Raw genomic sequence first — 12,248 nt, 5'->3', positions numbered from 1 at the left:
CGCCTCACTCGTCAGCCAAACACCCTCCATTACTCCGGTTCTCGGGAGCGGGTGTCATGTGGCGGGCAGAGCCATTTTAGGTATTGAACCGTCATTTGTCGTGCTCGAACTCTCGCGAGAACAGAGCGTGATCTGGGCCGACCTATCACGCGAGCTGGAGGACGGGCCTTCGGGCGTGAGCAGAGAACAAATGAAATGCAGCCCGGTAGTAGTAAAGGTTTTTATTCACAAAATGCTGGAGTAACTCAGCAGGTCAGGCAGCATCTCGGGAGAGAAGGAATGGGTGATGTTTCGGGTCGAGACCCTTCGTCAGACTGATGTCAGGGGGCGGGACAAAGGAACGATATAGGTGGAGACAGGAAGATAGAGGGAGATCTGGGAACGAGGAGGGGACGGGAGGGTTGCTAAACTCTCGTCGAATAGAGGAGGTGTTGCTAAACTGTCGTCGAAGAGAGGAGGTATTGCTAAACTCTCGTCGAAGAGAGGAGGTTAACCCGATGCATGCATTAGCAACCGAGCTGTATCTGTTAATTATTACGCTCTTTCGGCGCTGTTCGTGCCAATAACTCTACTACCTACAATGAATTTCGATAGAATTTTTGAATGTTATGTTCGTGCAGTTCTTTCAGTCAATGAGGAAAACTCATCTGGTCAGGTGGCATCTCTGGAAAGAGAAACCGGGAATATTTCTGATGTAGGGTCTACAAAAGAGTTAAAGAGGTGTCGCTATCCAAGCTGTTATTGCGGCAAAATATCACTGCGTCACGATACTCTTAACCGCTCCTTGGTCAGGTATTATTCACTCTCTGCTCTCGCTATTGCAGTGTGCCACAAATGACAGCTGCTAACCGGATTGCAGAAGCATTGACTAACAATGCTCGGTTTTGTTGATAAAGATAAACTTTAGTAAATGTCGTCAAACTCGACCAATCAATGTTTATCATTGAGTATAGGAGCAGGGAGGTTCTGCTGCAGTTGGACAGGGCATTGGTGAGACCACACCTGGAGTATTGCGTACAGTTTTGGTCTCCGAATCTGAGGAAAGACATTCTTGCCATAGAGGGAGTACAGAGAAGGTTCACCAGATTGTTCTCTGGAATGGCAGGACTTTCATATGAAGAAAGACTGGATAGACTCGGCTTGTACTCGCTGGAATTTAGAAGATTGAGGGGGGATCTTATAGAAACTTACAAAATTCTTAAGGCTAGATGCAGGAAGATTGTTCCCGATGTTGGGGGAGTCCAGAACAAGGGGTCACAGTTTAAGGATAAGGGGGAAGTCTTTTAGGACTGAGATGAGAAAGTTTATTTTCACACAGAGAGTGGTGAATCTGTGGAATTCTCTGCCACAGAAGGTAGTTGAGGCCAGTTCATTGGCTATATTTAAGAGGGAGTTAGATGTGGCCCTTGTGGCTAAAGGGATCAGGGGGTATGGAGAGAAGGCAGGTACGGGATACTGAGTTGGATGATCAGCCATGGTCATATTGAATGGCGGTACAAGCTCGAAGGGCCGAATGGCCTACTCCTGCACCTATTTTCTATGTTTCTATTGTTCAGAGGTAGTCGCACCGCTGAAAAAACGGATCTTCTTGCTCTAAATTTCAGTTCTTGAACGAAATTAGATCGGATGAAGGTGTAAAGTAAATCTCAGTCATTGCAGTTTACACCGAGCACAGTTTTTATACAATACAATACAATACAATATATCTTTATTGTCATTGTACCCAGGGGTACAACGAGATTGGGAATGCGCCTCCCATACGATGCACTAATTTAGGTAATTTAGACAGCAGCAACCCAACGAAACGAACAGTTGTAACAGTTTTGGACAGGGTAAAGTGCAAGTTGATCTATGCGTTGTGGCCATCCGGCTCAGCAGGACCGGTTCATAGCAGCTATGGCCCTGGGGATGAAGCTGTTCCTGAGTCTGGAGGTGCGGGCATAGAAGGCCTTGAATCGTCTGCCCGATGGAAGGAGTTCGAACAGACTGTTGCAGGGGTGTGAAGAGTCTTTGTGGATGCTGGTGGCTTTTCTGAGGCATCGTGTGTTGTAGATGGAAGTAACATCACATTGAGGAATGGTTCCGCAGCGAAACGTCACATGTCCATTCCTCGTTGAAATTCTACGGCACTTTGTTTTTCAAAACAGATGTCGTTTTGGCATGTTATTAATATTCCAAATCAACTTCAATTACTTGATTTTCAAAACGTCGAGATTCTAAAGGAACACTCGTTGTGTAATTTAAGTCTAACCTTTCACGCAGAAGAAGATGCTCAAACTAAATTCGTCATATTTGCCGCGTTCGGCCCTTTTCCCTTTAAATATTTCCTATCCATTTACCTATCCGGGTGCCTTTTAAATGATGTTATTGTACCTGATCAATTAGTTCTACTGGCTGCTCATTGCATATTCCTACAGCCCTCGGAGTGAAAACCTAGCCTCTCAGGTGGTCATTAAATCTTCTTGTTCTTGATTTCTCGCCCCGAGCGAATTGACTGCATTAAGATTGGCTTCAGATGTGCTCCGAGAAATAAAGTCCAAGCCTGTCAAAGCCTCCTATGTATTTCCGGATCAAAATCCGCCCCAATCTTCTCTCTATTTCCAACATAATGGCATTCGTCCAGCAAGACGGTGACCAAAACTGAATACAACAATCTAAGTGCAGCCTCGTCATCGCCTTGTCAACTGTTACATATCATGACTGTCCAAACTTCCATACTCAATACCCTAACTAACGAAGATGAACTTAAAAATAATTCTTCAACACCTTCTCCAGCTGTGACATCACGTCCAACAATGGGGTGTTATTAGTAATTTTAAACGCCTTCTTCCATTAATGTATGATAGAGTCGTGGAGGCATAGAGTGATACAGAGTGGAAACAGATCCATCGGGACAACGTGCCCACAACGGCCAATAAGTCCCAGCTGCATTCGTCCCACCTGCCAGCGTTTGGTCCATATACCTCCAAACCTGTCATATCCATGTACCTGTGTAGCTGTTTCCTAAACGTTGGTTTAGCCGCTGCATCAACTAAGTCCTCCGGCCGCCTGTCCCATACACCCACCATCCTTTGTGTGAAAAACATATTCCTATTCACTCTTTTGCCCTGCACACGAAACCTATGTCCTCTGGTCCTCGGTTCACTAACTCTGAACAAGAGACTGTGCTTCTCCCCGATATATTCCTATCATGGCTCTTTGTGATCACTTATCCTCCTTCCGCGCTCTAAGGAAAAGAGTCCCAGCCTACTTAATCTTTCCCGATACCTCAGACCATCCAATCGTGGCAACATCCTCGTAACCGTCTCTGTAGCCTTTCCTGATTGACAACATCTTTCCTATAATACAGTGCCCAGAACTGAATACAATACTCTAAATGTTGCCTCGCCATCGTCTTATACAACTGCAACAGTACTTCCGAAATGTTGTACTCAGTTCTCTGACTGATGAATGCAATGTGCCAAACGCCCTTTTGACCACCTTATCTACCAGCGACTCCGATCCCATGCTAGAACAGACTAGCATACGGAACCTTGTCGAATGCATTACTGCAATCCATGGATACAACATGAAAAGTTCAGCCTTAATCGTCCACTTTGATCACGTCTTCAAAATACTCCATCAAATTTGTGAGACGCGACTTCACAATTACAAAACCATGCTATCCCTAATCAGCCCTTGCCCGTCTTATCGCCTGTAGACCCTAATCCTCAGAATACTCTCTGAGAACTTTCCGATTACAGATGTTAATCTTACTGCCCTATAGTTCCCAGCATATTCCCTGCAGCCCTTCTTGAATAGTGGCACCACATTTGCCACTCTCCAGTCTTCCGGCACCTCTCTTGTGTTTCAAGACTATTCGTAAATTTCAACCAGGCCTCCCGCAATTTCCTCGTATATACCTGATTAGGCCCCGGAGATTAGTCTCACGTCATACACAACCATGCCTACCTTACTTCTTCGACCGTAACACTGACTGCTCACAAGACACTTCCGTTGGCTTCCCTAAGTTCCTCCGTCATCCTGGTCTTTTTTCCTCGGTAATCCAGACGACAAATACTCATTGAGGACCTTGCCCACCTCCTGTCGCTGCACACATCACCGCTTTGATTTCGGAAGGGTCCCGCACTCTCTCTAGTTAAAATTTCCACCCTTATATATTTATAACTATAAATGCCACCCTCTCGCCTCTTTTGCAATCACCCCCTTTTCTCCTAACGCATGTGCATCCCGGAACATTGAGCTGCCAGTCCTGCCCCTTCGTTAACCAGTTTTCAGTACTCTACAGATTGAGAGGGAGAAGGGAAAATCGGAGGTGTCAGTATTACAGTATAGCAAAGGGGATTACAGAGGCATGAGGCAGGAGCTGGCCAGATTTGACTGGAAGGAGGCCCTAGTAGGGAAGACGGTCGAACAGCAATGGCAGGTATTCCTGGGAATAATTCAGAAGTTGCAGGATCAATTTATCCCAGAGGGGGACAGATTCTAAGGGGAGTAAGAGGCACCCGTGGCTGACAAGGGAAGTCAAGGACAGCATAAAATAAAAGAGAAGAAGTACAAGAAAGCAAAGAGGAGTGGGAAGCCAGAGGATTGGGGCTCTTTTAAAGAGGAACAGAAGATGACTAAGAAGGCAATACGGGGAGAAAAGATGAGGTACGAGGGTAAACTAGCCAATAATATAAAGGAGGATAGTAAAAGCATTTTTAGGTATGTAAAGAAGATAAAAATAGTCAAGGCAAATGTGGGTCCCTTGAAGGCAGAAGCAGGGGAATTTATTATGGGGAACAAGGAAATGGCCGACGGGTTGAACCGGTACTTTGGATCTGTCTTCACTAAGGAAGATACAAGCAATCTCCCAGATGTTCTAGTCGCCAGAGATCCTAGGGTGACGGAGGAACTGAAGGAAATCCACATTAGGCAGGAAATGATGTTGGGTAGACTGATGGGACTGAAGGCTGATAAATCCCCAGGGCCTGGTGGTCTGCATCTCATAGTACTTAAGGAGGTGGCGCTAGAAATTTTGGACGTATTGGTGATCATTTTCCAATGTTCTATAGATTCAGGATCAGTTCCCGTGGATTGGAGAGTAGCTAATGTTGTCCCACTTTTTAAGAATGGAGGGAGAAAGAAAACGGGAAGACCAGTTAGTCTTACATCAGTGGTGGGGAAGATGCTGAAGTCAATTATAAAAGACGAAATTGCGGAGCATTTGGATAGCAGGAACAGGATTGTTCCGAGTCAGCATGGATTTACGAAGGGGAAATCATGCTTGACTAATCCTCGAATTCTTTGAAGATGTAACTAAGAAAATCGACAGGGGAGAGCCGGCGGGTGTGGTGTACCTTGACTTTCAGAAAGCCTTCGACAAGTTTCCACATAGGATATTAGTGGACAAAATTAGAGCGCATGGTATTGGAGGTAGGGTACTGACAAGGATAGAAAATTGGTTGACAGACAGAAAGCAAAGTGTGGGGATAAATGGGTCCCTTTCAGAATGGCAGGCAGTAACTAGTGGGGTACCGCAAGGCTCGGTGCTGGGATCGCAGCTATTTACAATATACATTAATGACTTGGATGAAGGGAAATTTGCAGATGATACAAAGCTGGGTGGTAGTGTGAACTGTGAGGAAGGAGCTATGAGGTTGCAGGGTGACTTGGACAGGGTGTGGGAGTGGGCGGATGCATGGCAGATGCAGTTTAATGTGGATAAGTGTGAGGTTATCCACTTTGGTGGTAAGAATAGGAAGGCAGATTATTATCTGAATGGTGTCAAGTTAGGAAAAGGGGACGTACAACGAGATCTGGGTGTCCTGGTGCATCAGTCACTGAAAGGAAGCATGCAGGTACATCAGGCAGTGCAGAAAGCCGATGGAATGTTGGCCTTCATAGAAACATGGAAACATAGAAAATAGGTCCAGAGGTAGGCCATTCGGCCCTTCGAGCCTGCACCGCCATTCAATATGGTCATGGCTGATCATCCAGCTCAGTAGCCTGTACCTGCCTTCTCTCCATACCCCATGATCCCTTTAACCACAAGAGCCACATCTAACTCCCTCTTAAATATAGCCAATGAACTGGCCTCAACTACCTTCTGTGGCAGAGAATTCCACAGACTCATCACTCTCTGTGTGAAGAAATGTTTTGTCATCTCGGTCCTAAAAGACTTCCCCCTTATCCTTAAGCTGTGACCCCTGGTTCTGGACTTCCCCAACATCGGGAACAATCTTCCCGCATCTAGCCTCTCCAACCCTTAAGAATTTTATATGTTTCAATAAGATCCCCACTCAATCTTCTAAATTCCAGCGAGTATAAGCCTAGCCTATCCAGTCTTTCTTCATATGAAAGTCCTGCCATCCCAGGGATCAATCTGGTGAACCTTCTCTGTACTCCCTCTAAGGCTAGAATGTCTTTCCTCAGATTAAGAGACCAAAACTGTACACATTACTCCAGGTGCGGTCTCACCAAGGCCCTGTACAACTGCAGCAGAACCTCCCTGCTCCTATACTCAAATCGTCTTGCTATGAATGCTAACATACCATTCGCTTTCTTCACTGCCTGCTGCACCTGCACGCTTGCTTTCAATGACTGGTGCACCATGACACCCAGGTCACGTTGCATCTCCCCATTTCCTAATTGGCCACCATTCAGGTAATACTCTGCTTTCCTGTTCCTGCCGGAAAATTGGATAACCTCCTAACAAGAGGCGTTGAGTATAGGAGCAAATAGGTCCTTCTGCAGTTGTACAGGGCCCTAGTGAGACCGCACCTGGTGTACTGTGTGCAGTTTTGGTCTCCAAATTTGAGGAAGGATGTTCGTGCTATTGCGGGCGTGCAGCGTAGGTTTATTAGGTTAATTCTCGCAATGGCGGGACTGTCATATGTTGAAAGACTGGAGCGACAAGGCTTGTATACACTGGAATTTAGAAGGATGAGAGGAGATCTTATCGAAACGTATAAGATTATTAAGGGGTTGGACACGTTAGAGGCAGGAAACATGTTCCCAATTTTGGGTGAGTCCAGAACAAGGGGCTACGGTTTAAGAATAAGCGGTAGGCCATTTAGAACTGAGATGAGGAAAAACGTTTTCAGCAGAGAGTTGTGAATCTGTCGAATTCTCTGCCTCAGAAGGCAGTGGAGGCAAATTCTCTGAATGCATTCAAGAGAGAGCTGGATAGAGCTCTTAAGGATAGCAGAGTCAGGGGGTATGGGGAGAAAGCAGCTATCTCTTGAATGCATTCAGAGAATTGGCCTCCACTGCCTTCTGAGGCAGAGAATTCCACAGATTCACCACTCTCTGACTGAATTTTTTCCCTCATCTCCGTTCTAAATGGCCTACCCCTTATTATTAAACTGTGGCCCGTGGTTCTGGATTCCCCCAACATCGGGAACATGTTTCTTGCCTCTAACGTGTCCAACCCCTTAATAATCTTATATGTCTTTATACCTCCATACCAACATCTGTCTCATCTGTCTCTGTCCTGTATGAGACTCCACCCCCTTGCCAATCTATTTTAAACCCACCCGTGCAGCATTAGCGGACGTGCCTGCCACGATGTTGATAACCCTCCAGTTAATATACAAGTCATCCCTTTTGTATTGGTCATTCTTCCCCGGGAGGAGACCCTAAAGGTCCAGACATCTAAATCCACTCCACTGCACCAACAGCTCATCCACACATTCATATCCCCTATCTCTCTGTTTTTACCCTCACGAGGTACCGGATGCACACGAGAGATAACTATACAGGGGGTCCTGGTTTTCAGCCTCCTAGCTCATTCCCTCAACTCGTGTTGCAGAACCTACTCCCTCTTGCTACTTATATCGTTTGTGCCAACATGAACCACAACTTCCGACTGCCCCCCCTCCCCCTCTTGAGGATGCTATACAGCCGCTCTGAAACATCCTGGACTCTGGCGCCAGGGAGGCAGCACACCATTCCCTATTCTCGACTGCTGCCGATGGATCATCTGTCCGCACCTCCAATTATCGAGTCACCCACCTCTACGGCTCTGTCCGATGGCGTTGTTCCTTGTTGAGCCTTCGCACAAGGGTTGGGGAGTCACAGCGCTGACTGCTACTCGAACGATGTTTCGTCCATCCCGAATGCTCCTGAGATGGTGTTCCAGTTTTGAAGTGTTTCAGCCACTGGGGTGTCCTACACTCACTTTTTATCCTCTTCTTCGTTGACACCCACCGCTACCTGTCCCCTCGGTGTGATGACGTCACTGCGGGCTCTGTCCAGGAATCTCTCGTTTTGCTGGCGCCGCCGATTGGGACAATGTCGTATGTCTGGGGTCTCCAGTTGTACAGCCTGAACCGTTGAGTTACCCCAATACTTTGTACTGAACGCACGTTACCCTGCATTTGCATTTGTAAAATATACCCTAATAAAATCCACCCTTTTCTGGATGCGAGTATATTTTATCCATAGAGTCATCGTGATAGAGCGATACAGCGTGGAAACAGGCCCTATGGTCCAACCTGCCCACACAGGCTAACATGTCCCAGCTGCACGAGTCCCACCTGCCCGCGCTTGGTCCACATCCCTACAAACCAGTTATATCCATGTACCTGTCTAACTGTTTCTTAAACGTTTGGCCAGTCCCACCCTCCTCTGTAGGATGTTCCATGCACCCACCACTATTTGTGTGAAAGAGTTACCCCTCAGATTCCTATTAAATCTTCTGCCCTTCACCTTAATACCTTGTAACCAGAAGAATCTTATCCGATAACTTCCCCACCACCACGGACGTGATGTTCACCGGCATGCAATTCCCTTTTATTCGCCATGCCTTTCTTAAACAGAGGGACAACACTTCTCCATTCGACTGGTAGCTCGATGAAGATCACGTTTTGTGCTTGACGCCCAGTGCTCTGTGTTCCGTGCTTTGTGATCCGTACTTTGGGTTCCATGGTTCGTGCTGACTGCGTTCTACTCTGCGCTCCTTGGACTGCGAGTTCGAAACATAGAAACATAGAAAATAGGTGCAGGAGTAGGCCATTCGGCCCTTCGAGCCTGTACGCACCGCCATTCAATATGATAACGGCTGATCATCCAGCTCAGTAACCTGTACTTGCCTTCTCTCCATACCCCCTGATCCCTTTAGCCACAAGGGCCACATCTAACCCCCTCTTAAATATAGCCAATGAACTGGCCTCAACTACCTTTTGTGGCAGAGAATTAAAACAAAAAGTTGTGCTCGGTTCTCTGTGCTCGGTGTTCTAATTTGCCTTCAGTAAAGATATGCGTGCCTAAATGTTCTTCAGCATACAAACCAGACAAATGTGGCCAGTTCCAGACGAAGCTTTTATCTTGTTACTACTCACTATCCCGCGGTCTAGGCTTAAGCTCATGGGTGACCGCGTTTTTGCGGTTGCAGCTCCTAGACTGTGGAACAGCATCCCTCTCCCCATCAGAACTACCCCCTCCATCGACTCCTTTAAGTCCAGGCTCAAAACCTATTTCTACTCCCTAGCGTTTGAGGCTCATTGAGGAGGCGCTGTGAACTGTTTGCGTGCTACTGTATGTTTCATTTTTTTTCCTTAGTACCTAATCAGATGTACAGCACTTTGGTCAACGTGGGTTGTTTTTAAATGTGCTATACAAATAAAATTGACTTGACTTGACTTGACTTGTTGCAGAGGAGTTGTGCTTATCATGTTTTCCAACAACACGTTTCGTTGAATCGACCAAGTGGCGCAATTACATCAATGGATAACGAGAAAAGGAATGAGTGAAAAGGCGAGAGGGATTCAGGAGGGACAATGGATGCAAAATTAAAATCGAAATTTAGAATTACTGTAGTCAACAGGAAGGCACACATGGATGATTGAATATACACTGAGCATTACATCATCATACGTCCATGCCGGAACTGTACGGACTATTGTACAGCTGAAGTATTTGGGAGCGTGGGCACATATTTCCGAGAAATTGGTACCACCAGTAGACATCGAAGGTATCACAAAATGCTGGAGTAACTCAGCAGGTCAGGAGGCATCTAGGAGAAAGGGAATGGGTGAGTTTCGGGTCGAGACCCTTTTTCAGACTGATCTCACCGATAGATAGGTTATTAATGAAGGCTTTCGGTGCATTGGTCTTCATCTGCCAGGTCAATGAGTATGCCATGTCAACATTGTACAAGGTGTTGGCCAGGCCGCATACGGAGTACTTAGTTCAGGTTTGTCCACCCTACTGTAGCCATTATGTTGGTGAGCATTGAAGAATTACATGGTGCCAAGACCAGAGGGACTGAAATACAGGGACGGATTTGGGGAGGCTCGGACTTTCTTCCTTGGAGCGCAGGAAAATGAGATGTGCTCTTGCAAAGATAGGTACTATTGTGAGAGAAATAGATTTGGGGAACGTGCAGTGGCTTGTATCCAGCTTGGGGGAAACATAAACCAGGACCAGAAAACATAAGCTTAAATGTAACAGAAGAACGAATTATCAGGGCAGAAAAGGAATTATTTTCACACAAAGCATCGGGGGTGTACGAAAGGAGTTGCGAGATGGGGTAGTTTAGGCAGGTACTGTAAAAATAATTAAAACACATTTAGATAGGTGCATGAATGGGAAAGTGTTCGAAATATATGGGCCAACCGCTGGCAGGTGGGACTGATGGAGGGGGAACGTTCCACTTTAAAGGAAGGTAGGATATACTTTAATCAAGCTACTCACTTGTGCAATCCGATTTACTTAGGCCATTCTGAAAGGGTATTTTGTAAAGATAAGCAAAAATGGTATAACAAATAGAGCGACCATTAAATGGAAATGAAAAGAAAGAGGTAAAAATAAAATCGGTAATGATGAGGCAGATGAGCGGTAGACTTTGAATGCTCCAACTATATTTACTTACCGGAAAGAACATGACTGGACTAATCTTGCTTGGTCACATTAATGTTGCTGTGCGCGTTTAGCAAAATTGAGTGTTGTTGAAGTGACGCTTTATTGCAGGCCGAGGTTTTTTGCATTTCGTTAGAATTCATTGGATATGATATTGCTATTGAGGTCGTGCAGCGTAGGTTTACTAGGTTAATTCCCGGAATGGCGGGACTTTCATATGTTGAAAGACTGGAGCGACTAGGCTTGTACACACTGGAATTTAGGATGAGAGGAGATCTTATCGAAACATATAAGATTATTAAGGGGTTGGACACGTTAGAGGCAGGAAACATGTTCCCAATGTTGGGGGAGTCCAGAACGAGGGGCCACAGTTTAAGAATAAGGGGTAGGCCATTTAGAACTGAGATGAGGAAAAACATTTTCAGTCAGAGAGTTGTGAATCTGTGGAATTCTCTGCCTCAGAAGGCAGTGTAGGCCAATTCTCTGAATGCATTCAAGAGAGAGCTGGATAGAGCTCTTAAGGATAACGGAGTCAGGGGGTATGGGGTGAAGGCAGGAACGGGGTACTGATTGAGAATGATCAGCCATGATCACATTGAATGGTGGTGCTGGCTCGAAGGGCCGAATGGCCTCCTCATGCACCGATTGTCTATTGTCTATTGTCTATTGTCTATTGTCTATATGCTCGAACGTTAGACAATAGACAATAGACAATAGACAATAGGTGCAGGAGTAGGCCATTCAGCCCTTCGAGCCAGCACCGCCATTCAATGCGATCATGGCTGATCACTCTCAATCAGTACCCCGTTCCTGCCTTCTCCCCATGCCCCCTCACTCCGCTATCCTTAAGAGCTCTATCCAGCTCTCCCTTGAAAGCATCCAACGAACTGGCCTCCACTGCCTTCTGAGGCAGAGAATTCCACACCTTCACCACTCTCTGACTGAAAAAGTTGTTCCTCATCTCCGTTCTAAATGACCTACCCCTTATTCTTAAACTGTGGTCCCTTGTTCTGGATCCCCCCAACATTGGGAACATGTTTCCTGCCTCTAATGTGTCCAATCCCCTAATTATCTTATATGTTTCAATAAGATCCCCCCTCATCCTTCTAAATTCCAGTGTATACAAGCCTAATTGCTCCAGCCTTTCAACATACGACAGTCCCGCCATTCCGGGAATTAACCTAGTGAACCTACGCTGCACGCCCTCAATAGCAAGAATATCCTTCCTCAAATTTGGAGACCAAAACTGCACACAGTACTCCAGGTGCGGTCTCACCAGGGCCCGGTACAACTGTAGAAGGACCTCCTTGCTCCTATACACAACTCCTCTTGTTATGAAGGCCAACATTCCATTGGCTTTCTTCACTGCCTGCTGTACCTGCATGCTTCCTTTCAGTGACTGA

This window comes from Rhinoraja longicauda, chromosome 39 (genome assembly GCF_053455715.1).
Source record: "Rhinoraja longicauda isolate Sanriku21f chromosome 39, sRhiLon1.1, whole genome shotgun sequence".
Classification (NCBI taxonomy): domain Eukaryota; kingdom Metazoa; phylum Chordata; class Chondrichthyes; order Rajiformes; family Arhynchobatidae; genus Rhinoraja; species Rhinoraja longicauda.
This window is presented reverse-complemented; position numbering follows the sequence as displayed.